At 46.0% G+C, this 26,773-nt stretch overlaps 1 protein-coding gene across 2 annotated transcripts in view; it reads right to left on the bottom strand.

The window, feature by feature from the left end:
• The window catches only part of Ptk2b (protein tyrosine kinase 2 beta), a 127,137-nt gene extending 111,168 nt beyond the window's left edge, over window positions 1–15,969 (bottom strand). Inside the window, exon 1 of one of the 2 annotated variants that reach the window (XM_028890027.2) lies at window positions 15,811–15,969. The gene's annotated coding sequence lies outside the window, so the exon portion shown is untranslated. The remainder of the gene's footprint in view (window positions 1–15,810) is intronic. The other variant, XM_028890028.2, reaches the window with a different exon arrangement.
• Window positions 15,970–26,773: the final 10,804 nt, after the last annotated feature.

Below are 26,773 nucleotides of genomic sequence, written 5' to 3'. Positions count from 1 at the left end.
TGAGCCTCTGTCAGTACCCAGCCCGTTCCCTGTGTCAGAGTCCTCTCATTCTGCATACCCATGGAGATCCTTTGCAATCGCCTGTTCCAACTGAGGGGCAAAACCACACATCTGCCTGCCCACCCATGCATTTCAGGTAGGCATGCTCTTTGTGAGCTCCCCATTCCTGGAGAATGGCCCCTGTCTCGCCCTCTGCACCTCCGCTGGAGACAGGTTAGTTCTTGCTTACCTGGCCAAGCCCTCTGTTCCCTCTGCCCCACTCCCCCACATTCTATACTGGCACTGAGAAAGAAAGCAGGAAGTAGGCTCTGTAGAACAACCCTTGGGGGACCACTCCACAACACCAGCTTCTCTGACAGCCAGCAGTAGGGGTGGCTGGGACATGGTGGATGCCCAAGGCTAGCAGGCACTGAGGTCTGTGTCCCCGGGGGACTTACACGGTGCCCTGCTGTACATCAGTGCCACGGCCTGGCTCATAGCCCTTGACCACGCCCCAGAATGCCTATCTGCAAATCTCAAAGCTGGAACCTCTCTGTGCTTGGCGCTAGAGTTCCTCTGGCCTGGGACCAGAATCCTCCTATCCAAAACAAAATGCTGACTCTCTTCCCAACATAAAAACCCATATAGCTGAACATCCTGCTCCTATACATTCAATGACTTCTGGCTGCATGAGAATAATGCCAAGTGCCAGGCCACCATGACAGAGAACCTCTCCGCCCCCTGTTTGCATTGCACATACCACAGTTCTGCTAAATCTCGATACCTTGAGCTGTTCATTTTCCCATACCAGCCAGTCTTCCGTGTCTTCTGCGTGGGAAGTATCTCCCCACTCTTCTGTTGGCTTGATCCCATTCGCTCTTGAAAACCCATCTTTGAACTACGTCATCCGTGAAGTCACTCTAGCCTCCCCTTGGTGGCATTGGTACTCTGGCCTTAGAGACTCAGTGACATTTGTACCAGTCTCTGGTGACTCATGTGGTGTGCATTGAAGCAATCCTTGTCTGGAGGACAGCTTCCTGTTCACCTCTGCATCCACAGTGTTTAGCACAGCACGCGGCCCACAATAAGTACATCACACACACACACACACACACACACACAATGAATGCTAAGAGCCCATGGAATGGGTCGGGAGCCTTCCCTGACTGATACACATCTGAACCCCCAGTTCCAAAGCCACTGATCACCATCAACAAAGACAGACGTCAAGCCTGGGGCCTGGGCTCAGCTGGTAGAGCGTTTGCCTAGCATGCATGAAACCTTGGTCTGACACTGGTCCCTAATGCTCCCAAAGCTGGGCATTGTGGTTTATGGTTGTGATGCCAGCAATGAGAAGGTAGAGGCACGAGGATCCGAAGTTCATGGTCATGCTTGGCTTCACAGTGAGTGAGAGGTCATCCTGAGCTATGTGATAACTGTGTCTCGAGAAAAGGGAAAGGGTGGGAAGGGTCGAGTAGTGGTTGGGAAAGAAAGGAGGGGGGGGCATAAAATATAGAGGAGGGGGTAACAGGAGGACAGGAGGGGAGAAGAGAAAACAAGTCCCAGCCCCATCCACAATGCTCTCTACTAAATCTTGCTTCCAGTACCCAATTCCCACTATACGCCCCCTTGAGTGAATCTTCCAGGCACCCACCCTTCATGTTGTTGCCGTGATGGTCTATCCACAGAGCACCTGCTACCTCCCCCCTCTCCAGGGTCTGAGGCTTTAAAAATCGTCTCTGCAGCTTTGGACCCCGTCTGTCACTTCTTCATGTACCTGGCCACAGCTTCCTCTCTTACCTCCTTGTCTGACATATTTCCTCTTTCCCTTGCTTACTCTGTCCCCAGACACCAGAGCTTCATTCCCTAGCTCACATGTGTTTTCTGACTGTGGAAGCTGGTGGTGAGTCATGGGGACTGTGGCCTCTAGTAAGCCTGTCCCACCTGGACACCAAAGAAGGGATATGGTCCTGAGAGTGACAGTGACCCAAAAGTCTTCACACTGTAGGAAAAGTGCTTATAGGGTCCTGAACATGATGAAATATGAGAAGCACCTGCAGTGTGTCCTGTACCTGAGAAGCCCGTGAGTCACACAAAATCTGGAGCTTCTCTCAGTCACAGCTAGAAACCAAGCAAGCAAGACTTCCTCTTTTCAAAGAATATGGAAAAGATAGTCCAAGCAACAGGAAATGTAGTATCTTGTTTCAAACTTGTAATCAAAAACCTGTTTTTATAAAGCTCTGTGGAGTGTAAACTAAAAAGTAACTCCATTTTTTAGTGGGAATGAGAAGATTCTAAGTAAAGTTGGAAAGACTGATCTGGATGCTTGGTTGACTAGTTCACTAGATTGCATTCCTTCTCTGGTTTATCCACTCACTAGTCTGTTGATACACCTGTCTTTCTTCCCACCCATCTATCCATGCATCTCTCATCCAACTCTCCATCTCTCCATCTGTCCACCTTGCACCCATCATCCATCCATCCCCTCATCTCTCCATCTACCTGCTTTTCCATCCACCCACCCACCATCCTGCCATCATCTACTCATCCTGCCATCCTGTTCACTGCTCCATTTTTAAATATCACATCTGTGTAACTATAAGATGAGATTTCTCCTCCCCCAAATCAGAAAAGAAAAATTTAATAGCCAACCCTTTACATTTCTTTCAAATCATGAATTTCTCTCTAAATGACCGTATTTCAAACAAAAGTCAACTGGGAAAAATATGAGTCTGAAGCCGCCTGAGTGGTTTTGCTAGCTGGGTATGCTTATAAAGGTCATTGACGGAACTATTTTCTTTTTCAAGCAATGATTTAGAACAGTAATTTTTATTATAGGCACAGCTTTATAAACTAAGTGTTTTAGGAAGTCTTTTGAAGAGCCATGCATTAGATGGCTATACTGTGGACTTCTAGAAGTACTTTTCAGGGGATTTGAATAGCTATTTCTTCAAAGAAAACATCTTGAGTGTCCACAAGGATTTGCAAAGATTCACAATGTCATTAGTCATCAAAGAAATCAAAATGAAATTAGCAATAAGATATGCCATCCCCACTAAGATGATAAAGTCAAAATTACAAACAGTAACAAGTGCAGACAAGAATGTGGAGAAATTGTTTCAGTTGCTGTTCTTTTGCTGTGACAAAACACCATGACCAAGGCAACTTAGAAAGTATTTAATTGGGGTCTGGTTTACAGTTTCAGAGGGTGAATCCATCACCATCATGGTGGGGAGCATGGTAGCAGGCAGGTGCTGAAACAGTGGCTGAGAGCTTACTTCCTGATCCACAGACAGGAGGCAGGGAAAGAGAGGTTGAGCCTGGTGTGGGCTTTTAAAACCTCAAAGCCCACCTCCAGTGACACATTTCCTCCTATAAGACCTCACCTCCTAATCCTTCTAATCCTTTCAAATAGTGTCACTCTCTGATGACTAAGCATTCAAATAGGAGCCTCTGGAAGGACCTCTTATTCAAACCACCACATATCCTCCTGAACAGAGGATTCTCAAAAGAAGAAATAAAAATGGCTACAAAGTATCTTTTAAAGTATTAAATTAGTGATTATCAAAACTCAAATTAAAATGACTTTGATATTTCATGACTAAGATCTAGAAATCAACTGACAGCAAAGGCCATCAAGGATTCAGGGAAAATAGGACCCTTACTCACTGTTGCAGTAGTGAGCAAGATACATAGCCTGGCAAGATACATCCAACTGAGCAGTTGTGGTACTACTACTATCTTGGGGCTAACCAACAGCCATCTGGTTGGGATTAAGTCCCACTCAGTGGGCAGGAGCTCAAATCTGCTAATGGAAACATAGTTAAGAGCCCATAGCTTGAGAGGTCATAGACTGAAGATGAGAACCTGCTAATACCACTTTTCAAGTGCCTTTTAAATGCTTATCCTTATATCCATAGCTAATATAGCTCTCATCCCTTATGAAAGAAGCTTCTTATTTCCGTTTCTTTTGGGGATTTTACAGAGAACCACAACTGGTCAAAGCGCAGAGAATAAATCATAGTGGAATGTTCAGGCCCAAATGAGACATCTATAACACAGCATCTACACTCACGATTCAGGAAACATCATGGAAGAGAGGCCAAAAGGATCCTAAGAGCCAGAGAACCAGGACGATTGCTGTAAGATGGTGTCACCTAGACACAATATGGTTGTCTGCACAAGATCACACCAGTTGACATGCCCACATTATGGGGGAAGGCGTCACAAGGTCCCACCCCTAACTAAAGAATTAAAGTCAATAAATAGCTACTGAGGGAGAGAAGCTTGTTCTCTTCAGAAACAAGAACTGATTGGTACCCAAGTCCCGAGATCAGCCCTATGCTCATGCAAATACAATAAACACTACCTAGACTCTGCGTGTGTGTGTGTGTGTGTGTGTGTGTGTGTGTGTGTGTGTGTGTGTGTGTGTTTGTGTGCGTGCGCACACGCGTACACGTGCAATAGAGGACAGGGGTTTGGGGGTACTCAGGAGGAGTTGGAGAGGTTAAAGGTATGGATAGAAGTGATGTAACTACAGTGTACCTATGTACGGCATTCTCAAACACCTTTTTAATGTGATATACCCATACAATAGAATGCTATTCATCAATGGAAACAGAACAAAGAGCTAAGAGACATGGCAACATGCACAGCCCTTCAGAACATTATGCTGTAAGAAGGAAGTAAATCACAGAGCCTGTGACTTCACTTGCGTTCTGTCCAGAAGACAAAGTCCACACAAGTAGAAAACACACAAGCAATGCCAGGGCAATGGTGGAGAATGAGAGCTAGTGGTTCAGGGGTTCCTTCTGGAGTAATGCCAACATCTGTGACTGGCAGGGGCAATGGCTGTACAGACCTGTGAGCATACACTTTAGAAAACCCATTGACCTGTGCGTTTCAAAGGGTGCATTTGGGGCTAGAGAGACAGCTCATCAGTTAAGAACACTGGCTGCTCTTCCAGAGGACCCAGGTTCAATTCCCAGCACCTACATGGCAGCTCATAACTGTCTGCAGCTCCAGTTCCAGGAGATCTGACACCATTATGTAGACATACATGGAGGTGAGACATCTATGCACATAAAAAATTACATCTTAAAAAATAAGTAAGTAACATAAATTTTAAAAATAAAATGAAAGAGTACATTTTGTGGGCTTTTTTTGTTTTTTGTTTATTTGTTTGTTTGTTTTGTGGTTTTTCGAGACAGGGTTTCTCTGTGTAGCTTTGGTGCCTGTCCTGGATCTTGCTCTGTAGACCAGGCTGGCCTCAAACTCACAAGAGATCCACCTGGCTCTGCTTCCCCAGTGCTGGGATTAAAGGCGTGCACCACCACCGCCCGGTAGTGGTATTTAAACTATAGCTCAAAAATGTCATTATTGTAAAAGAGAACACGTTGTGAATTAATAAAGGGTAGCTACCTCTCCCAGGCAGTGGGATGTGACATTTACAGGCCACAGCTGATGAAGGGTGGCCCTACTGATCAGATAGGTGAAAGAGTTGGGAAAACTTTCTAAGTGAGCATACTATTTCACATAGCATGTGATACAAAATGTGTCTCTAAATAATATATTGACTATTATCCTAAAATCTGACATATTCAAATTAGCTTCATTAAAAAGGTCCTCTTCACTGGGAACGGGACGGGATGGGGGCGGGGTGTCTCAGGCTCATATTGTCCACAGCCAGTGCCATGTTGTGCCCTTGGAATGTGGCAGTGCCTCTCAGAACAGTATACTGTGTCCTCCCTGGGGCCTCCCATCTGAATGAAACAATTGCTCAAGTGTGAGGTCATGTTTATAAGAATTCTATATAGCTGACAATAATACCTAGCTGACAAAAATGCCTTGAGCTTTATTAAAAATTATTTAGTGGCTGCATGTGTGTTTGTGTGTGGTACATGGTATGTGTGTGTGGCACTTGTATATCTATGTATAGGGTCCATCAGGGGGCTGGAGGAAGGTCTCATAAGTCCTTCTCGATTGCTCTTCATCTTACTCTTTCAGACAGGGTCTCACTGAACCAGAAGTTCTCATTTCAGCTAGACTAGCTAGCCATCAAGCTCCGGAATCCATCTGCCTCTCCCCTGACCACAGAGCTGCAGTTACAGGCACCTTCAGACATGCCCAGCTTTTTATGTGGGTTCCAGGGATTCAAACTCAGATCCATACACATGTACAGCAAGTACTCTTACCCACTGAGCCATCTTCCCAGCCCCAGGGTTCTAATCTTTTAAGCTCCAGGTTCCTTGGAGCATCAAGGGAAAGCTATGAACTGTCTTTCCAGAAACATATGTGTGAGTCCAGAGGTGAAAATTACACACCTTTCAGAGAGTTTGTGTAAACAACCTCCAGCTACACATACCACTGACCCAAGCTCCCCAACCCAGGGCGAGGCTCTCCAAACTTTCAGGCACCTCTCGGTGTGAACATAGGTTAGGGGCTGAACGCTCAGCACAAGCATACAGACAGTATCTTTCTATAGAGTCGGGTCCCCACCAAGGGATGACAGATCGCGCTGCAAATAAACAGTTAACGAATACCAGGTGCCCTCACCTCTAAGGACCACAAGAGCCGGAAGCTCAGAGTCCATGAGACAAGAGATAGGCTTATGCCCACTGTGGGGGTGAAGTCCAAGCGACTGTAGGTACACTGATGATCCCTGCTGTTCCCTGGGATCCTGCCAACCCCTGCCTGGTGGGTCTCTCTCCTGTGTACTTTTAACTCTACACTGAGGCGACCTCGATTTCCATTTCCTGGCTTTCCTCATTCTGGCCCAGACAAGCTCAGAGCAAGAGAATGAAGGAGATGGTCAATAAGGCATTTGGGGAACTCAAGAGTGGATTTGTAAAGGGATTTGGGGGCTCCTCATCTTGATCCATGACTCCCTCTTTGGACTTTGGGAAATCTCTGCCTCGAAGGAAGGCATCCTGGCCCTGAAGAGGCTTGATGATGTCTTCTGTGTCACAACAGCCTGTTGTGACGCCTCGGGCCAGGAATGAGGAAGAGCTAGTCTGTGTAGCCAGGTTCAGACAGGCATGAGTGTGTAGGGAAGGAGAGATGGGGACGTGAAGTCTCATGACCCTAGAGTCTGAGGATGTATGAAGGACTGAGAAGGAAAAGCACCTCCCTGCCATGGAAGAATTGCATCTGAAGCTATGTTGATAAACTCTGCAGATCATGGCAGCCAAGGAACCGGGAGGCCACAATGTTTCCAAAGGGGGTCATGGACTAAGTTTTAGAAAAAGATCAGGCAGGACGTGGCTTGGGAAAGCTGCATGGAACTGGGGTTTCCATCCCACAGGAACAGAGATTTGTGGGTACAAATGACCATGGCAGCTTGACAAGAGGGGAAGGATTTTGTTTGGGAAGTATAAGGACACGGGGTAGGAAGGGTCAATTAAGTTTCAATTAAGGTTGAACAGATAGCATTATATGGACTGTTTGGATTATACATAATATATATATATATATATATATATATATATATATATAACATGTATATACATATATACACATATATATGCAATAACAATTAGTTTTAAACAATGAGGCCATGAACTTGAAGGAGAGCAGACAGGGGTGTATGAGAGGCTTTGGGGGGAGGAAAGGAAAGAAAGAAACATTGTAATTAAATAATAGTCTCAAAAATTAAAAAGGGGGGCCTTAAATCACAACTTTGAGGAATTTGGAATTCCATCCTGGAGAGATCCTAGGGATGGGATGAGGAGAGAGGCCTTATTATAATATGAAGTCATATTAGGGCTTGAGCTCTGAGTAGGGGTCATAGAATAAGGAAGGAGGGGATGGGAGGCGTGAAGAAGAACCTGTGAAATTCAGAGACAGACAAGATGTAAGCAGGGAGAAATGAGGACATGGAGGAAGGAGGCCAGTGTAGCCTTCCTGAGCGTGTAGGAGAACAAGGGCATGGAGATGGGGACTGGGAGGAGGGACCCCTGAGAGACAAGGACTCCAGCTGAAGGGGAGCCACTCCACTGGGGAGCTCTCTAGACTTGGAAGTAGGGGGGCTGCAGCGAGGACTTGGCACAGAGCCTAGGAAGTCATATCCAGGTGGTCCCTGGAGATGTGACTGGAGGGCCCTGGTGTTCCCTGGAGATGTGATCTGCAGATCAAAGTGCTGTGTGTTCAGAGACCACAGTGGGATACTGTAGACAGGCTGGTAGTTAACACAGACCTCAGAACAACAAGGTCCATCGAAATGAATATGCGTGTGTGTGTGTGTGTGTGTGTGTGTGTGTGTGTGTGTGTGTGTGCTTGCGTCAACAACAGAAACAAAAAAAGAATCAGGAAGAATGCAAGCAACCTATCCAGCCTACACACTCGAATGCTCCCATAAGCCTTCACTGAAGCTTTCAAATTCTCCAAAGAACCAATTGCAGCGCCAAGAAAATTGACACCTGGATACTCTGCTGGATGCCCCTTCCCCATCCTTACCCACCACCCACACCCACACCCACCCCCGAGATCTCCCTGCATCCCACAGTTTATTCTGACTCGCAAGGCCTGGACTGTTCAAAGTCTACTCAAGTTTTCTTTGTACCCTGCTCCCCAAATCTGACTAGGGAGCCATCACAGCCCCTTGACCGAAGTCAACATCTTCAACAGCTCCCAGACGCTGCCTTCTCAATAAAGTCCCCTAGTTTTCCAACAACGTCCACTGTCTTTAGCTTCCCATCCAGGCCTTATCTCACCCTTTACCTGTGTTAACTCTTGTTTCCTTTGGCTACCCTCGGCTCCACCCGAAGTGAGTCACTCAAACTCCACCTTTCCACCCACCTCCAGGCTCCTATTTACACTTTTCTTTGGACACAACCACCATGCCAAGTTCCCACAGATGAATCTTCTTTTCCCCTTCAGAGCACTTCCCAATACCACCTTCCTGGGAAGCTCTGAGACACATCCTAGCCAAGAGTAATGGCTCTCTCCTCCCGTCTTCCACATGCTGTGCCTTTCTCACAGGTACCACAAGTCTTCATCTTCTCTTACAGATATTTCTCTCCATGTGGTAGCCTCTGCCCCGGCAGACTGTGAGCTTGCTGAGGTAGATAGGAGCCTTTGGGTTGGGGAGGTAAGACGACTACTACCGGAGTGTGTAGAGTGTGGCGGAGCAGAGGAACATTGAACAAATGTGGGAAGTGAATTACAGCTGAGAAACCAAGGCTCGGTAATGCTCTCACAGATAGAAAATGAGTTAAGACTCAAACTCACAATCGTTCTGACCCCAGATCATCTCTCTTCCCTGGCATGGTGCCTGTGACATTTTATGGGACATGGTGACAGGCGTCAAGCATTTCTCTCAAGGATTCTGTCACACAGGTGGTACCGCTTCTTTTTCAAATAAGAAAAAAAGAAGTCGAGAAACATTCTCAAAACTGTACAGCCAGTCACTGAAGGGCCCAGGCTCACTCAGACTGAAGCGGTGCTTAGGCAGAGATTCCTCGGCACTAAGCTTGAAGCTTGAGAATCAGGGCTTACAACACCCCCCTTACAACTACCTCGGCTGATGACTCTGAAAGTCAGAAGCTGGCAGGCACCTGTGCAGTGAGTGAAAGGCCGGAACCAGATGTTGTCACCGATGTTGGGGAGCCTGCCTGGAGGGCCAACTCCCTGAGTAGGAAGGTGTGGAGGTGAACCGAGGAGAAGACTGACTTGAAATGTGCCGTCACCACATGCTGCAGAGGAACAAAGAGCTTTGGGTGCTGGAGGGGGTGGAAAGAGGACAGGGCTGCTTTAGAAACCAGGGCACAGTGTGCCTGCTTCAAGTGGCCAGGGCTGGAGCTGTGGAAAGGAACCCTGTGGAAGAGCCAAACTCAAACTCGGCAGAAATTCTCAGCGGCCGTGAAAGGAACCTCTGAGCCCCATGGGTACAGGGAAAACAGCCATGCCAAGGGCAGGGAGTAACGTGGGATCGGGGTGTGCGTCAGGAATCTCAGACACACAGACAAAAGGAAGGCTCCCCTCAGCATTGGTGGAAGGAGTGAACCGCTTTAGAAGAAGATTGCTTTGTGAGACAAGAGTCGAGCCCACCCATGCCTCAGTCTGGACTGGGTGGCTTCCTGTGGGTCCCCTGTCTTTCTCCAGTGGTCTTCCCAGATTCTGTGTGGGTGGATTTTTAGAGCATAAAAGGGAAGAGAGAGATGTGTGGGGTGCGGGTGTTAGTGAACTACAGCTAAGATGTCAGGGGTGTGTGGAGGGAGAAAGCATTAGCTATGAAGGTGCCTGACTTTGCTGGGACTTGGTCCTGGTTCATCTTGGCATTAATCACATTGAATAGGTACCTTCTAAGAGTTCTGGCCCCTTTAGCACTGGGCAAAAGGAAAAGCTGGGGAGACCCAGAATGCAGAGAGGTGCCTGCCAGGAAGACCACCTGAGTCTATCTGAAGGGTCTATCTCTCAAAAACCAAACTGCACTGTATCACTCTGCCCATTGCATCTAGGTAAAAATGCATCAAAACGTGCAGCCTGGAGTCTGCTCTCTTAATCAAACTGTCATTGTGAGTAATAATTATACCTTGAGAAACGGCAGAGTGACTCAAAAGGCTGCCCCTTCCCCCACCACCCCCTCACACAGCTCAGAGCTTTGCATGCTAAATGAGAAGGCCTAGAAAGGACAGCCACCATGTTCTGCTGCCTACACGATGAAATGGTCTTTCAAGTTCCAGAGTTTGATGGGTATCAGCGGGCATCATCTTTCCTGGCCAACGAGCTAATTTAGCCTGGCTGTACTCAAGAGCACACTGGATTGGGAGTGGAGCAGCCAAAGTAAAAACTGTTGAGTTTTTGCCTCTTGCCTGTCTGAGTTGGCACTTAGGGAATGTTCTTCTGTGTCAGAAAGTATCCCATGGCCTCAGGAATAGGAAAGATAAGGCTGAGGTGCAACTCTGGTAGAGTGTGGCTGCCTGCCATTTGGGAGATCCTGAATTGCCTCCCCAGCACCAGAAAAAAAAAAAAAAAGAAGAAGAAGAAGAAGAAATGAATTCCTGGGCATGGCAGTACATTCCTGAAATCTCAACACTTAGAAGGGTGGGGGTGGGGGTGTTTGAAGCCAAGCTGAGCTCCATAGCTATACCAAAAAACTTATAAAAGCAAGCAGACAGATGGCTCAGCTAATAAAGTGCTTGGCCTAAGGAGAAGTAAGCAGACATCGTCCTGGGGACTGCTAACTAGCCACTGACCCAGCAGAATCAGCAAGTTAGCGTGAGAGACCCTTCAGCAGCTAGTGTTAATTGCCAGCTTGACAGAATCTGGAATCTGGGACTACCTGTGGAGGAGTGTTTTGATTGATTGCATTAATTGAGGTGGGAAGACACACCCACTGTGGGTGGCACCATTTATGGATTGAGGATATAAACGTGGCTGACTGCTTCAAGCTCCCGCTGCCTTGACCAACCTGCCGTGATCGACTGGACTTTCTCCTTTAAGTTGCTTTTGTCAAAGTGTTGTATCAGAGCAATAGGAAAAGGAATGAAGACAGACACAGCTGGGAAATCAAGGTGGACAGCATTCAGGGGAAGGATGCCCGAGGCTGACCTCTGTCCTGGACCATGAACACACGTGCATTTGCACAACACCCCACCCCCATCCCCCAGCCACAGACACCACAAATGTGTACTACATAGTCAAACAAAATCATAAAAAAAAAATCATTGCTTCCTCATGGGCTCGGATGCAGCCCATAAATATCAAGACATGGGAGAGTTCACACTTCTGAGTGTCTACTGTGTGTCTATTACGTTTTATGCACAGCAGAGGTTAAGTTTGTACATGAGCATGCCCCAGAGGATGCTAATATTGAAATGCTAGCCCATACTTCTTGGTGCTTGTCTATAGCCCCAGGGCTCTGAAGGCCTGGCTCCACCACCAGACTACCAGTGCTCTGGCCCTCACAGGGTGACCCAGCATAGCGTAGGAATCAGAGGTGGAAGTAAGGGCTCTCCTATCCTGCTATGGGTGATGGCTACTACTGTTTCTAGTTTAGCTGTGTCCTGGCTAATGCAGACCACCTCACCTCACCCTCAAAAGCCCTGCTACCACCCCCATCTTACAGATAAGGAAGCCACGACTAAATGACCTTCCCAAGGTCATAGAGGTCCAGTTAGAGTCACCATAAGCCTGGGCTCCTGACCATTCGAGCTGCCTGTCGGTGTTACCAGGGCCCTGTTCCTCCTCTCTTGCCTTAGGACTGGCCTGAAGTATATGAGAATCACATGACTACCAAACTTTTTTTTTTTAAACCTTGCTTGCGCTCCCAAACCATCCCAGCTGTGCCTGTCTGTTCTCACTGCCTCTTGGCTAACTACCTTAAGCTCCCACTCCCCTGGGAGGTCAGGTAGCCTGAGATGATTAGATCCTGGGCTGTGAGAAAAGTAGAGACTGAGGCCCACCCCACTAATCAGGGTCCACCTCAGGGGAGCTTCCGTCCCTTCCCCTCTCCTCTCTAGCAGTTGTACTTGCCCTAACAGTGTTTGACCATAGGGAATGACTGTCACCTCCTCATGGAGCTAAGTGCCAGATTTAGAGTCTCCCAGGGTTTGTAAGAGGACAAGCTAGGCAGCCACAGGTAAGGGAGATGGTTATCCCTGAAGAATGGTGAGGCTGGAATATTGCATACAAGAGCTCATTTCCTGAACATCTCTGAATTGGACACACCAACTCCAGGATGAATTACATCCATCCTAGTTAGAACTATGGGAGACCAACGGCTTCTGATAGACCTGTGTGGTCTGTGCTCCATACCCGCATCCATGTTCTCTGTGTGTGGAATGTTAATTTCCCTGAAAACCTGAAGGGCTTGAATAGCCACATTCAGGGAATGCTAAGATAAGCCAGGGACACACTTTCCTTTTCTGCAGGATTTAGCCACATTTGGCCAGGCAAATATGCACAGCATATAACTTGAACTGACAGAATATCTCTAATTATCTCTTTCTCAAATGGCATGCTAAGGGACTGGGGACAAAATGGGCTGGGCTAGGGGGATAGGGTGATTCACCACTGGAGAGAAGGGCCACTTATAACCCAGCAGTCCACAAGGGAAACACACTTCTCATCCCCCCTCCTCTCGTCAACAAATTCTCAACTCCCCCCTTTTGTAATAAGGAGAAAAGGAAGAATAATGTAGCCCTAGTTTTATGGTGCATCTGTGGGTGTTGAGTGGTGTGCTGGGTGTCGTGTGCAGCTTCCCTCTTCATCCATTCATATTTCTCTGCCCTTAGAGTTCAAGCCGCTCCTCTCTTCCCACCTGCCGCTCTCCAGAAAGAGAGCTGTTTGTTTCCTCCCTCTTTGAAGCAGCTAGTGAATGGGCAAGAAACCCTGAGGAAATAACTTTGTCTCACCCTCCCCCACTAGTCACCCCCACCCCTGTCCAGAGGCTAACTTTTTTTTTTCACTAGAAGCAGGAACCAAACCTGCCACATATTTCCCCTGAGACCTCTAGGCATCCTATAAATGCAAACGGAAATAGATGCGCCCCCAAGCACTTTGTGGGTGCTCTTTTGGTCACTGTCTCTGAATGGATTATTTAAAATTCACATGTAGGACATTTTGCACAGCACTCAAGTGCAGATTTTCATATATTATCAAGGATCCTACCCTAAAGATCCTACTCTAGACTCTGACTCAGGCTCTTAGGCTCAGAGAATCTAATGGCCTGATTCTAGGACCATTGGTCCAATCTCTTTCCAAGGTACTACCAAGTAGCCTAGCTGCTTTCACACTTTCTTCACACACACACACACACACACACACACACACACACACACACACACACCCTCGGCTGTGCAGTTGAATAATAAACTGAGCGAGGAGCTGATTTTCTTTTCTCAATAGTAATATCATGACCAATCATGGAAGGAGCCTCGAACTAGATCTATCAGGATTTGTCACAAAATAAACACGCCCTGAGCCTGTTCTCAGGGCACTGACTTAGTTCCCATTCTAGGCTTCTCGGTAGAGCACCAACCCCCACTTCCCAGACAGACTCGGGACATCCAATTAAGTTTTAGATAAACTGTGAGTAATGTCTGAGTGTTAGGTATCTCCCAAATACTGCATGAAACACACTTAACACTGAGAACAAGAATCTTCAACCAATTTGCTCATTTAAAATTCAAATCCGAATGCCCCTTGTTTGCATTTGCTAAATCTGGCACCTCCGTCCCAGAGTGGAGGCACGCTGGGAAGTTTCAAGCAGCGCCGGGTTCCAAGCTTTGCGCCCAGAGGAGTTGCCATGGCAGCCTGAGCACGCCTTCCCAGGCCTTGGGGAGCACCCTCTACTTAAGGTTGCTGTTCCCCCTCACCCCTGCACTCTGTGCTCCCAACACGCTCTGCTACTCGGCTGCTTTCAGTTTCCCGTTGGCTCTTGCTGCCTTTCGCCTTGGGTTTTGTACTTCCCGGGCTCTGGCTCCCTTTCTTCCCCTTGCTTGGTTAATCCCTGTTGATCTTCAGTTCTCACAGCTGCTTCTGCCAGAAGGATTCAGGATTTGTCCCTGACCAGCCCTGCCCACCCTCCGGCACTGTATTGGTGGAACTCTGCGTCTTCCCACGGCAGCCCCGCCTCTCCTAGCTCTAGCGTGGCCAACGGGAGCCACAGCAGACTCCTCCAAGTCTCTCTTCACCTGTCAGCTGCACCTGGATGCGGCTAGGAAGCTAGTAAGTGAGCGAAGGAAGGCAGACTGTCCTGCCAAAGTTAGGTCTTTCTTAACGAATGTGACTCCTTCCTTCCTCCCTAGTGTCATGAGTCACTTTTTTTTCTTCTTCTCCGCATCCTTCTTGCACCCCCGCCCCCACACATAGCAGTTGAGAAAGGCCAGGGCTTGTCAACCTGAGCACACAGGGGCTGCCTGGTACCCCTACCCTTTCCATACCAAGCACATGGTCTCAGCGGGCTCCAGACTGGCTCAAGATCTGTTACGGTCCTTCCTCTCGCTTTCAAGTCCTCCTGGCTAATGCCACCCCCACCCCACCCCCAGGTCCCAGCTTGGTTCCTTCAAAGCGCCCAGCTGAATCTTGCTTCTAGTTTGGGGGTGATGGGAGATGCTGGTGTCATATGGCTGAGGTTGAGGGCAGGTGGCAGGGCTTGGTGGGCCTCAGAACATCACCCATATGCTCACTGTTCACCCACCCAAAGCTTTGCCCACGCACAGCCTGGCAGCAGGAACAGCAGCCCAGAACTTAACCCTTCGAGTGGCATGAAGAAAGCAGCTTCAAAATGAACCATTGCGGCCAGTGTGAACTTTGGAACTTTGGCACACACACACACACACACACACACACACACACGTTTGCTATGGTCCCTCTTGGAGGACCCAGAAAAAATGTCCAGAGGTTGGGGATAGGGTTGGGAATGTGGTCACATAGGGTGCCGAAGGGCACTGGGGAGAAGAGGACGCAGTGTCTGGGCAGAGGTCTGTGCTGGAGCTGAAGTTGGGTTCTGAAGCCCGAGGTTGGGTTTGGGGCTACCAGATCCGACCTTTAGAAGCAAGCAGCTTCGTTGAGCCTTCTTCAAACCGTAGCCCCAGCCTCCCCCTGTCTGAATAAGCTAACAGGACAAAACGGGGGAAACACCCTTTAGTCTCAGAAGAAGTCCAAAAATAGATCCCTTCTTCCCCAGCTCAGCGCGGCAAGCTCAGGGCGGGCACCTGCTCAGAGGTTCGGACTTTCCGGGTCTTTGGCCGCCTTTCCAGGAATTCCCAGGCGGGTCCCCGGCTCCCCGAAGGACCACAACTGTAGCCCTCCCTCCAGCTTGCCACCTAAGTCGAACGATCGACGGGTCCCCCACCCCGGCGCTGGGTAGCGACGTGCAGGACTCACCGCGGGCGAGGCGCGGACTCCGGCCAGGGCTCCGGGCTGGGCCAGGTGAGTGCAGCCGCCGCAGGTAGGACGCGCGGCTCTGCCCGCAGAGGCTGAGTAAGAGGCTGACAGGTTGTTTTCCCCCCCTCCTCCTCTCGGTCGTTAACCACACCCCTGCTGCTCTCCTCCCTACTTCCTTAAAGGGTGGGGTGTGCTGTCTGTGTGTGCAGGCTCCAGCCTCTTACCATAAACTCTGAAATAGACGCCGCCTGCAATTCCGGGAGCTGCCCGGCTGACCCGGGAGGGGTGGGAGGGTGGGCCAGAGCCACTGCCTTAGGGCCCCACGAGGGGTCCTCAGGTGTCCCCAGCCTCTTGTGATTGGTTGACCCCCCAACTCCTACCATCCCTGGCTTCTTCCCCCCACCCCTCTCTGCAGCCTTTGGTCACTAGAACTGTCTCACGTTCTCAGCTTTTGTGGCCCAGTGTGCCCACACATTGAAGTGGTCCCCAGTTCCAGGACAGGTGAATATCAGGGATGCTGACATGACTGGTACAAGGTTGGAAACACTGAAGACTGGGTTTCTGAGCCTAGACCCTGCAGGACCAGAGCACCGCTCAAAAACAGTCAGAGAAGGGACTGGGAATGTAGCTCCGATGGTAGAATGGGTATCAGCCTAATACTAAATGTTGTAATGTCTGTAATTCTAACCCTCTGGAGGTTTAATTCCTACACTCTGGAGGATAAGAAGTTCTAGGTTGTTCTTGGTTACATGGGGAATTTGAGGTGAGGCTAGGCTTCGAGAGATTATGTCTTAAAGATAGAGATAGATAGATAGATAGATAGATAGATAGATAGATAGATAGATAGACAGGTAGAGAGAGAGAGAGAGAGAGAGAGAGAGAGAGAGAGAGAGAGAGAGAGAGATAGGCAGGTGGATAAATAGGTAGGTAGATAGATAGATAGATAGATAGATAGATAGATAGATAGAAAAAATGAACCAGAAAAGAATAGAGAAGCCCCACTTTTCTTCTGGGGCCCTCTTCCTACATCAGTGTCGCTCCCCTCTGAAGAGACTGGCCACCTCTTTACTCGGTCAGCAAGACAGTGGGACTGGAGGCAGATGGAAGGCACTTTGTGACATCTCTTCTCTCACCCTAGAAAGATTCTGACTTTCTCATGAGTGGAAGTCAGTGAGCTGGACTTAGCAGAAGACCCTCTCCCAGATGTCTTTACCCTGCATCCTGTAGGGTTCAGGGTCTAGTCACAGTTTGGTCTCTGACAGTAGCAATCCTGAGACTGTGTGACATCAAGCTGCCCAGCTACGTGTGAAAAACACAATCTCCATGACACTTCTTCACCCCCACCCCACCTCTCAATTCAGCAGAGGAAGAACACCAAGAGCAACCAACACTCACCTTCCTAAGTGGTGGTGATGGCTTCTCAAGAGAAAACAGAATTAATTAAGTTAATAAATTAAGCACCCAGGAGGCAGAGGCAGGTAGAGCTCTGAGTTGGAGGCCAGCCTGGTCTACAGAGTGAGTTCCAGGACAGCCAGGACTACACAGAGAAACCCTGTCTTTAAAAAAACCAATAGCAATAACAACAAATAAAATCTATTAAAGCTATAAAATTCATGTTTCTTAAGATGTAACAAAATGTAGATTTTAGCTGTATGCTCCATGTCTACTGAAAATCCTAAGTTGAAGCCAGAGTTACCCACCCTCAACTGTAAGACCACAATAGACCGGACCCTGCCGTCTGCGGGGCCAGCTGGATCCTCTCCATCATCCCGAATTCACCCATTTGTCGACCAACCGTCTCTGCGCTCACACGCAGGCCTGGAGGCGATGCCGACGGCAGTGAGGGGTCAGGGGCGGCCAGGTGGGATTCTTCAGCTACAGTTTGAAGAGAAAGGACAAGTTGGAGGGGTGAAGTGGGGGTGCCAGTGGAGATGTGGGAACAGTGTCTGGGGCAAAGGACCACGGGGTAAAGAAACTGTCTGCCGGTGTCAGCAGGGGGTGTCTTTCTGAATCCTTACATTTGGGAGTGGGTGGGTGACAGTCTTGTGGCATGGACGGAAGCTCTGCCTGAAGGAACCGCAGAGGCTGGCTGTTGGAGAAAAGCTAGGTTTGTGTGTGCTGCCCCCAAGTGGGCACACACACGAACTACAGCCGTATCTCCACTCTGCTCCTTCAGGCTCTCTGCTCTGTGCACACATGCTGTATTCTTGGCTTGGGGTATTCTTTCCTCCAAATCCCTTTGGGCAGTTTTTTTCTTTTCGTTTCTAAAAAAAAAAAAAGAAATACATGTTTTGGGGCTGGAGAGATGGCTGAGTGGTTAAGAGGACTGGCTGTTCTTCCAGAGGACTGAGGTTCAATTCCCAGCAACCACACGGCAGCTCACAACTGTGTGTATTATAACTCATATTCCAGGAGATTTGATACCCTTACACCAATGCACATAAAATAAAATAAAATAAAATAAATTATTTAAAAAACACGCGTCTCATTATAACATCCTCATGCATGCACATCAGGTACTTGGCCTTTACTGTGTTCTTCATCCATTGTTGTGCCGGTGTCTACCCTCGCCATAGACCATGGTTCTAGACCTTCCTAAGGGAGGGACTTTACCCTCCCTTAGCTGTAATTTGGCTACTGTTATGAATTGTGATGTAAGTATCTGTGTTTTCCAGTGGTCTTAGGGGATCCCTGTGGAAGGGGTCGCTCAACTCCAGAGGGGTCATGACCCACAGGTTGAGAACCATTGCCCTAGACAGTCTCGCTACTTTCTCCAGCCAAGTAGGAAGAACAACAGGCTGGCACCCCCAGGCCCAATTCATATAATTTTTAAAATCTAGATTCTGCATCTAAAAGAAAACATTTCACGTTTTTCTGAGTCTGGCTTATTTTGCTTATCATAATGATGTCCATTTCCATTTATTTTCCAAAAAAAAATGACATAATTTTTGTTCTTCTTTGTAGCTGAATAAAACTCTACCATGTGCACATGCATGTGCGTGTGCATGTGTGTATGCGTGCGTGGGTGTGTGTGTGTGCGTGCGTGCATGTGTGTGTGTGTGTGTGTGTGCGCGCGTACCATACTGTCTTTACTCACACATCTGTTGATGGACATGCAGGTTGACTTTATACCTTGGCTGCTGGGAATAGAGCTCAGTAAACATGGACGTCTGAGTGTCTCTGTGGTGTCTAACTGTATTCTTTCAGGTATTTCCTCAACAGGTATGGCTGGATGACACAGAGGTTCTCTATTTAGTTTGTGGTGGAGCCTCCATATTTTCATCTACCGTGGCCGCGTCAACCAACTAGCCCTGTATGTGGGTACTGTATGACTCTGGCACCCTCCTCGGCATCTGCTGCCCCTTTTTCCTTTGTTGGTAGCCATTCTGACTGGGGCAAGATGGAATCTGAAGGCAGTTTTCATTGGCATCTCCCGGATAGGTAAGGATGTTGAACACCTTTTCAAGTAGTTAGTGACTGTTTCATACTTCTTCTTTGGAGAATTATTTATCAGTGTCCATTTATTGATGGGACAATTTAGTTTTATAGTGTTTCACTGTTGTAGCTCTTTATATATCCAGGATACTTATTCTCTGTCTGGTGTACAGTGGGCACACACACACACACACACACACACACACACACACACTTCCTGTAGGGTGTCTCTTCACTCCAGAGATTGTTTGCTTTGCTGTGCAGACGCTTCTTAATGTCATGTATTCCCATTTGTCAATTCTTAGGGTTGTTTCTTGTGTTCTTAGGGTCCCGCTCAGAAAGTCCTTGCTGTGATCATGTCTTGAAGTTGTAGATGTAACCAACTATCTGCTGGGATTAAAGGTATTAAAGTCACTACACCTGACTCTTAGATATGTTGCAGGAATCCTAATTGATCTTAATAAAAACTCAGAGCTAGCTATCAGGGTGAAAGCTGAAAGATCAGAGAAGTAGAGCAAGCCACAGCTACCACCTCTTACCTTACCAACTTCTCAGCCTGAAAGAGTGTAAATTCCTGTCTCCTCCTGCCTTATATTCCTTTATTCGCTCAGCCATATCACTTCCTGCTTCAACCTTCCTAGTGCTGGGATTAAAGGTGTATGATCCCAAGTGCTGGAATTAAAGGTGTGTGCTACCACTGCCTGGTTCTGTTTCTTTTTTAAACTAGATTAATCTCATGTAGCCCAGTGTGGCCTTGAACTCACAGAAATCCAGACAGATCTCTGCCTCTGCCTCCTAAGTACTAGGATTAAAAGTATGTGCCACCACTGTCTGGCCTCTGTGTTTAATCAAGTGGCTTGTTCTGTCCTCTGATCTTCAGGCAAATTTTATTTGTTCAAAATATCACCACATTGATATTTATTTTTTAAATTATTATAAATGAGTCCTTCTCCCTAATTTTTTCTCGATGAGTTTGTTATTGGCATTTAGAAACGATACCACATTTTCTGTGTTTATTTTGTGTCTTGCTATTTTGCTGGAAGCACTTGTGAGGTCTAAGTTTTTCTGTGGGATCTTTAGGGCCTTACAACTCTAGGATCATAATACTTACAAATAGGAATACCTTTCCCTTTTTTCCTTCCCTATTTGTATCCTCTGTATTTCTTTCTCTTGCCTTATTGCTCTAAATAAGCAATTCAAGCATCATGTTAATTATGGGAGAGATGATACCTTGTTTCATTCCTGATGATAGAGAAATTCTTTCAATATTTCCCATTTGGTATAATATTGATTATAGGCTTACCATATGTAGCCTTCATTGCATTGAAGTCCATTCCTTTAGTTATTTTCTGCAAGATTTTTATTGTGAAAAGAGGTTGAACTTGAGAAAGGTCCTTTCTAGATCTAGTGACTTTTGTCCCTGAGTCTATTTATGCCCTGTGTTACATTGATTAGATTTGCATATATCAAGCCATCTTTGCATCTATAGAATGAAACCAACTCGATCATTTTGTGTGATCTTTTGTACGTTGTTGAATTCACTTGGCAAACGCTTTATGGAGAATGTCTGCGTCTGTGTTCTTCAGGAAGGCAAGTGGTCTGTCATTTCCTCATTCTTGGTGTTGCAGCATTGTTCAGTCTTGCTATCAGGGTAACGCTGCCTTTACGCTGCCTGAATGTGGCAGGATTCTTTCCCTTCCTGTTTTCTGCAATAGTTGGAGGAACATTGTTTTACTTCTCTATTAAAGGTCTGATAGACTTTGACAGTGGGTCTGCCTAGTTATGGTGTCTCTTCACAGCAATAGAACAGTAGCTAAGACACCTAGGAAGGAAAGCCACCCTAACTGTGGGCGGCACCATCCTATGGGGCCCAGACAGAATACAAAGGGAAAAAGAAAGAAGCCCCGTGAGTACCAGCATTCACATCTCTCCGATTCCCAGTTGGGTGCAATTCCCTAGCCACCTCACACCCCTACCAACATGGCTTCTCTGACATCCTGCAGTATGTTCTCTCAAATTATAACCCAAACTTAATGCCCGCCGAGTTGCTTCTTTGCAGACATTTGATCACAGTGACAATAAAAGTAACTATCACAAAGACTCTTTTTTAGTGCCTCAATGGCATTACTTATAATAGATCTGGTTGCTTATAGGCTCTTCATTTAATTTTGGTAGACATGATGTGTCTACGAATTTACTCATTTCTTCTCTATTTTCCAATGTTCTGCAATAGTTTTTCAAAGTGTGCTATAGTGATCTGGATTTTTACTGTTATCCTTGCCACCTCTAAGTTTATTAATTTGTATTGTTTGGCTAAGGTTTCATTGATATTATCTCTGCAAAGTAACAACTCTTTGCTTTGTTCATTCTTTGTATTATTCTTTCTGTTTGTTTTTTTAAGGCAAGCTTTCTCTGTATAACAGCTATGGCTGTCCCAGAACTCACTCTGTAGACCAGGCTGGCCTTGAACTCACAAAAATCTGCCTGCTTCTGCTGCCAGAGTGCTAGGCTTAAAGGCATGCACCACTACCACCCAGCTTTTGTATTACTCTTTTAATGACCATTTCATTAATCTCTGTCTATCTTTATCATTCTTTCCATCCACTAATTTGGACTTTAGCTTGTTATTTATTTATTTATTTTGGTTTTTAGAGACAGAGTTTCTCTGTGTAGCTTTGCAGCCTGTCCTGGAACTGGCTCTAGACCAGGCTGGCCTCGAACTCATGGAGATCCGCCTGCCTCTGCTTCTCGAGTGCTGGGATTAAAGGCGTGTGCTTTAAAGGCATGCACAGCTTGTTTTTATTTTTCTAAGACCTGGAGATGCAGCATTAGTTATTTGTGTTCTTTATACTTTTTAAGGTTTCTTTTTATTATTTCTAGTTATGTGTAGATGGTCTGCGTACGTGAGTAGAGGCTTCCCAGGAAGCCAGAGGAGTAGGATTCCCCTAGAGCTGGAGTTACAGGTGGTTGCAAGCCATGTGACATAGATGCTGGGAACTGAACTCCAATCCTCTGCAAGAGTAGTGTGTACCGGGATGCTGGAGAGATGGTTCAGTGGTGAAGAACACTGACTACTCTTCCAAAGGACCAGGGTTCTACTCCCGGCAACCATATGGCAGCTTAGAGCCATCTATGACTCCAGTTCCAGAGGACCCAACAACCATGGAAAAACACCAATGCATATAAAATAAAAATTAAAAAAAAAAAGAGTAGTATGTGCGTCTTAACTGCTGAGCCACTGTCTTCTCGGGTTTTCTTTTAAATTTACACTCTCAGAGCTCTAAACTCCCACTTGGAACTGCCTTTACTGCATCAAACAATTTCTGTCAAATCGTTTTGGTTTCATTTGATACGAGGAATTGTTTAACTTTCCCCATGATTCCTTCAATGAGCCACACCAAGAATGTATCCTTCACGCTTCACGTCTTTACATAGTTCCTGTAGTTTTTCTACTGATTTTCTTTATATTTCATTATGACCTGGTAAGAGGCCAGATTTTGTTTTTTACTTGTTAACTGATTTTATGGCCTAAAATGTGATCTACATAAAAGGAAGCTCCATGGAATACTGAGAGGAATGTGTTACATGGAATATTCCAGAGATGTCTGTGAAGGCCGCTTGTCCTATAGAGCAGAGTAACTCTGAAGTTTCTTTGTTGGTCTTTTGTTTGGAAGACCTATCAACCAGTAAGAGTGGGGAATTGAAGCCATCCACTAGTATTGCATATGGACCTGTTATTTTATGTTGAGTAGTGTTTACTTTATGAAATAAAGTACACCCATGTTTATATTTTCTTGATGGACTATTCCCTTTATTAATATGCAGTAACCTTCTTCATATGTCTGATTTTAACTTGAAATGAGCTGTGTGAAATATGAATATAACTACTCCTGCTTGCTTTTGGCTTCTACTCACTTGGCGTATAATTTTCTATTCTGTTTTTGTCTCTGATGGTCAGGTCAATGTTTCTTGCAGATAGCAAACAGCTGGATCTTGGTTTTAGTCCACTCAGCTAGTCTCTTTTGATTAAAGAAATAAGACCATTAATATTAGGGTTATTATTAAGGGGGATTTTCTTATTCCTGTAATTTTATTGATGATTTCCTTGGTTGGTTGAAATACTGTTTCTTCCTTTCTTTCTCCACTGTTCCCCTTAGGGGCTTGCCAGTTTGCTGAATGTTGGTTCGTTCCTAGTTCTCACTCGCTCATCTCTTCCTCTCGTAAAGCTGACTCCTTTGTGAGCTCTTGTGTTTACAATTCTTGCTTTTTCCTCTGGGTATAGGAATCCTTTCAGTGTCATCTGAAATGTTGGCTCAGTGGCCACCAATCGCTTCACTTTATGCTTAGCTTGGGAAATCTTTATTTCTCCATCAATTTTTAAAGATCACTTTTCTGCGCATAATGATTTTTTTGTTGGCAGTTATTTACTTTTAGGGCTTGAAGTCTATCATTCCATACTTTCCTGGCTTTTAAGGTTTCTGCTAAGAGGTTAGATATTCTGATGCACTTGATTTTTAAACTTCTCTAGCAGCTTGTGATATTGTTTCTTTGCTCTTCAGTACCAGCATCTTATCTACAGTGTGTCAGGGAGGGCTTCCTTTCTACTCATGTCTCATTGGGGTCCTAAATGCCTCTTTTGCTTGAATGTCCATCCATTTCCCTAGACTTTAGTGTAAACTTTCATGGAATAAATACTTTATGCTTTCAGTTTACGGCTCCTTCTTCAATCCCTGTGGAGTTATACATTTGATCATGTCTCAGAGTTCTTGAATGCGGGGGTCATGCTTGCTTTGTTTCCCTTACTGATAGTTGACTATAATATGTCCCATGCTTGCTACTTTTTCCTTATGATGGTTGATTATAATATGTCCTTGACTGTGTCCTCAATCCTTGACAACCTTTTCTTTATACTTGATCTCATATATCGATGATTTCTGGTTGATTTTAATTTTGATTTATTGAACTTTGAAAATTTCCAACATGTTTCAAGTGTTTTGTTTTTATTGCTGTTGTTGACGTTCTTATCTAAGGCGTAAACTGACAAGTTCACTTCATTCTCTTTTTGATTGTATCTTCTTTGAAAGCATTGATTGTTTTATAACTAGACTTTTATAAACGCTCTAATTTTTGAAAAATTACATGTATCTGTGTGTGTCTGTGTGTGGGTATGTACAAGTGAGAGCAGTGCTTGTGGGGGGCATCAGAGCCCCTGGAGCTGGAGTTACAGGCAGGTCTGAGCCATCTGTTGTGGGTACTGGGAACTGAACTCATGTCCTCTTCGAGAACAGTATCACACTTAAACACTGAGCCATCTTTCCAGTCTCTTATAATTAGACTTTAGAATCCTTTTCACATTTTTAAATCATCTCAGTGTCTTTAGACACAGTGATTAAGGAGCTATGATCTTTTGGCAGAGTTTATTACATTGATTCACATGCTTATGTTTCTGTGTTATGATTTGTGGGTCAATTGGAATGGATCTCTTCCAGTTTGGGGTTTGGGGTATTTTTGGGTTTTGTTTTCTTTTGAAGGTCTTTTTAGTAAGCAATCATTTATTGAGGACTCAATCCACAAGACCACTTAGACACTTAGAGAGGAGAAAACAATGCTGTAAAAACACCATCAACCCACCCCAGGTACAGAAATATGATTGCAATTGATTGATGCCAACTGCTGAATCACCAATAACCTTAGAAAATGAAATGGCAAAGTAATTTAGAGTAAAAGATGAATTTAAATATTAAGCCAGGTGGTGGTGGCACACACCTTTAATCCCAGCACCAAGGAGGCAGAGGCAGGTGGATCTCTAAGTTTGAGGCCAGTCTGGACAGGTAGGGCACAGAGAAACTCTATCTTGAAACACTAAATAAATAAATAAATAAATAAATAAATAAATAAATAAAAATTAAGGTAAAGGTAAAAATAAGACAGGAATAAGGAAAAGAAGAGACCATGAAATGGGGGGGAGGGGAGTAAGAAGAATCAAGTTAACAAGAGGGGGTGAAAAGCACAAGAGATAATGGGTTCCCAAAATAAAAAGTATGCAAACTAAAATAGGTCAACACAAGGAGGTAAACTAAAAATAAACGCTAAAAAAAAAAAGACACTAAAAGTCTATTCAGTAAAGAGAAAAAAGGAAAAGAAATAAACTTTTAGAAAATGACAGCATTAGGGTGTCTGTGAGGTGGAGGGGATGGCCAGTTCAAGTGGGAGTCTTTTGTCATTTCTGCTCTTCAGGGTGGTGCTGAGCCTAGCTTGTACCCAAGTCTCTTGTCAAGGGTCTGCAATGTAGCACGATCTTTAGAAGGTCTCGCCAATTCCTCAGCTAATCCTGTTTCCTCAGACTGGAAGCCTCTGTGTCCTCATCCAGAATGAATCTCAGCTGAACTGCTGCTAACAGCCTGAAAACTTAGCCAGGCCTCTAGTTCCTTGTCCTCACGCCTTATCTACCTTTCTGCTTCCTGCCATCACTTCCTGGGATTAAAGGCGTGTGTCACCATGCTTGGCTGTTTCCAGTGTGGCTTTGAACTCACAGAGATCCGGATAGATCTCTGCTTCCAGAAGGCTAGGATTAAAGGTGTGTGTGCCACCATTTTCTGGCCTCTATGTCTATCTAGCGGCTGTTCTGTTCTCTGACCCCAGGTAAGTTTATTAAGGTGCACAATATATTGGGGAACACAATATCACCACACTGCCTGTCCCTTCAGGTTAGGCGCTTTCCCTTCTAGGCATCCAAGAAGAACAGTTCTTAGAGAGAACCACACTTTATTCCGAACCTCCTTCCTGCGAGGTTGGTTGACTGACAGAGCTTCAGCCACTGTGGCGGGGTTAGAATGTATTCACTTAACTGACCGCTAGCTCCCACCAAGCAAAAGGCCAAACGTATCGTCAGGTCGCATATGAGGCTGATCGCTGAGGATTCCAAGCTGTGTTTTAACCCATCTACCTGATGCTCCTATTTTACCCGGTTCTCAAAACCCCAGAGACCACCGAGGAGCCGGTTTCCAATGCAAGCACATAAGGGTCCTTTTATTGTCATGTTAAACCTAGGTCACCACCAGGCAGATGGAGGGAAATGTGGTGATAGAGTCCAGGTGTAGAGAAGTTTTTTATAGGGAAAAACTGCAAGCAGGGAATTACATGCTTTGGCATCTCGGGATTGGGTAGAAGGGATATGGGGCAAGGTGATTTTTTGAAACTACTGGTCTAGACTTTGGGTGCGAAACCACATTTCAAACTATTGGGTAAGACCTTTTGGCAGGGAACTACAACTTGCTGGGCAGGATTATCTGGGCTGCTCAGCAGCATTATCTAGATATCTTCAAGGGCCATAAACCACAGGCAGAATGTCTGCAGGAGCATACTGCTCTGTATCTGTTCGAGTTGTCATGGCACATTCCTGAGGTCCTTCCTGGAACTGAGTACAGCAGGAGGTCTAAGATGGTGGCCCTACCCTAAGATGGAGTCTGTATTGCCTTCACACTCCCACCAACATATTTTCAAAGTGCTATGACTTATGACTTTTTTT

Source organism: Peromyscus leucopus, chromosome 9 (genome assembly GCF_004664715.2).
Source record: "Peromyscus leucopus breed LL Stock chromosome 9, UCI_PerLeu_2.1, whole genome shotgun sequence".
Classification (NCBI taxonomy): domain Eukaryota; kingdom Metazoa; phylum Chordata; class Mammalia; order Rodentia; family Cricetidae; genus Peromyscus; species Peromyscus leucopus.
The sequence above is the reverse complement of the archived record's forward strand: the minus strand, read 5'-3'. Positions and strand labels throughout refer to the sequence as shown.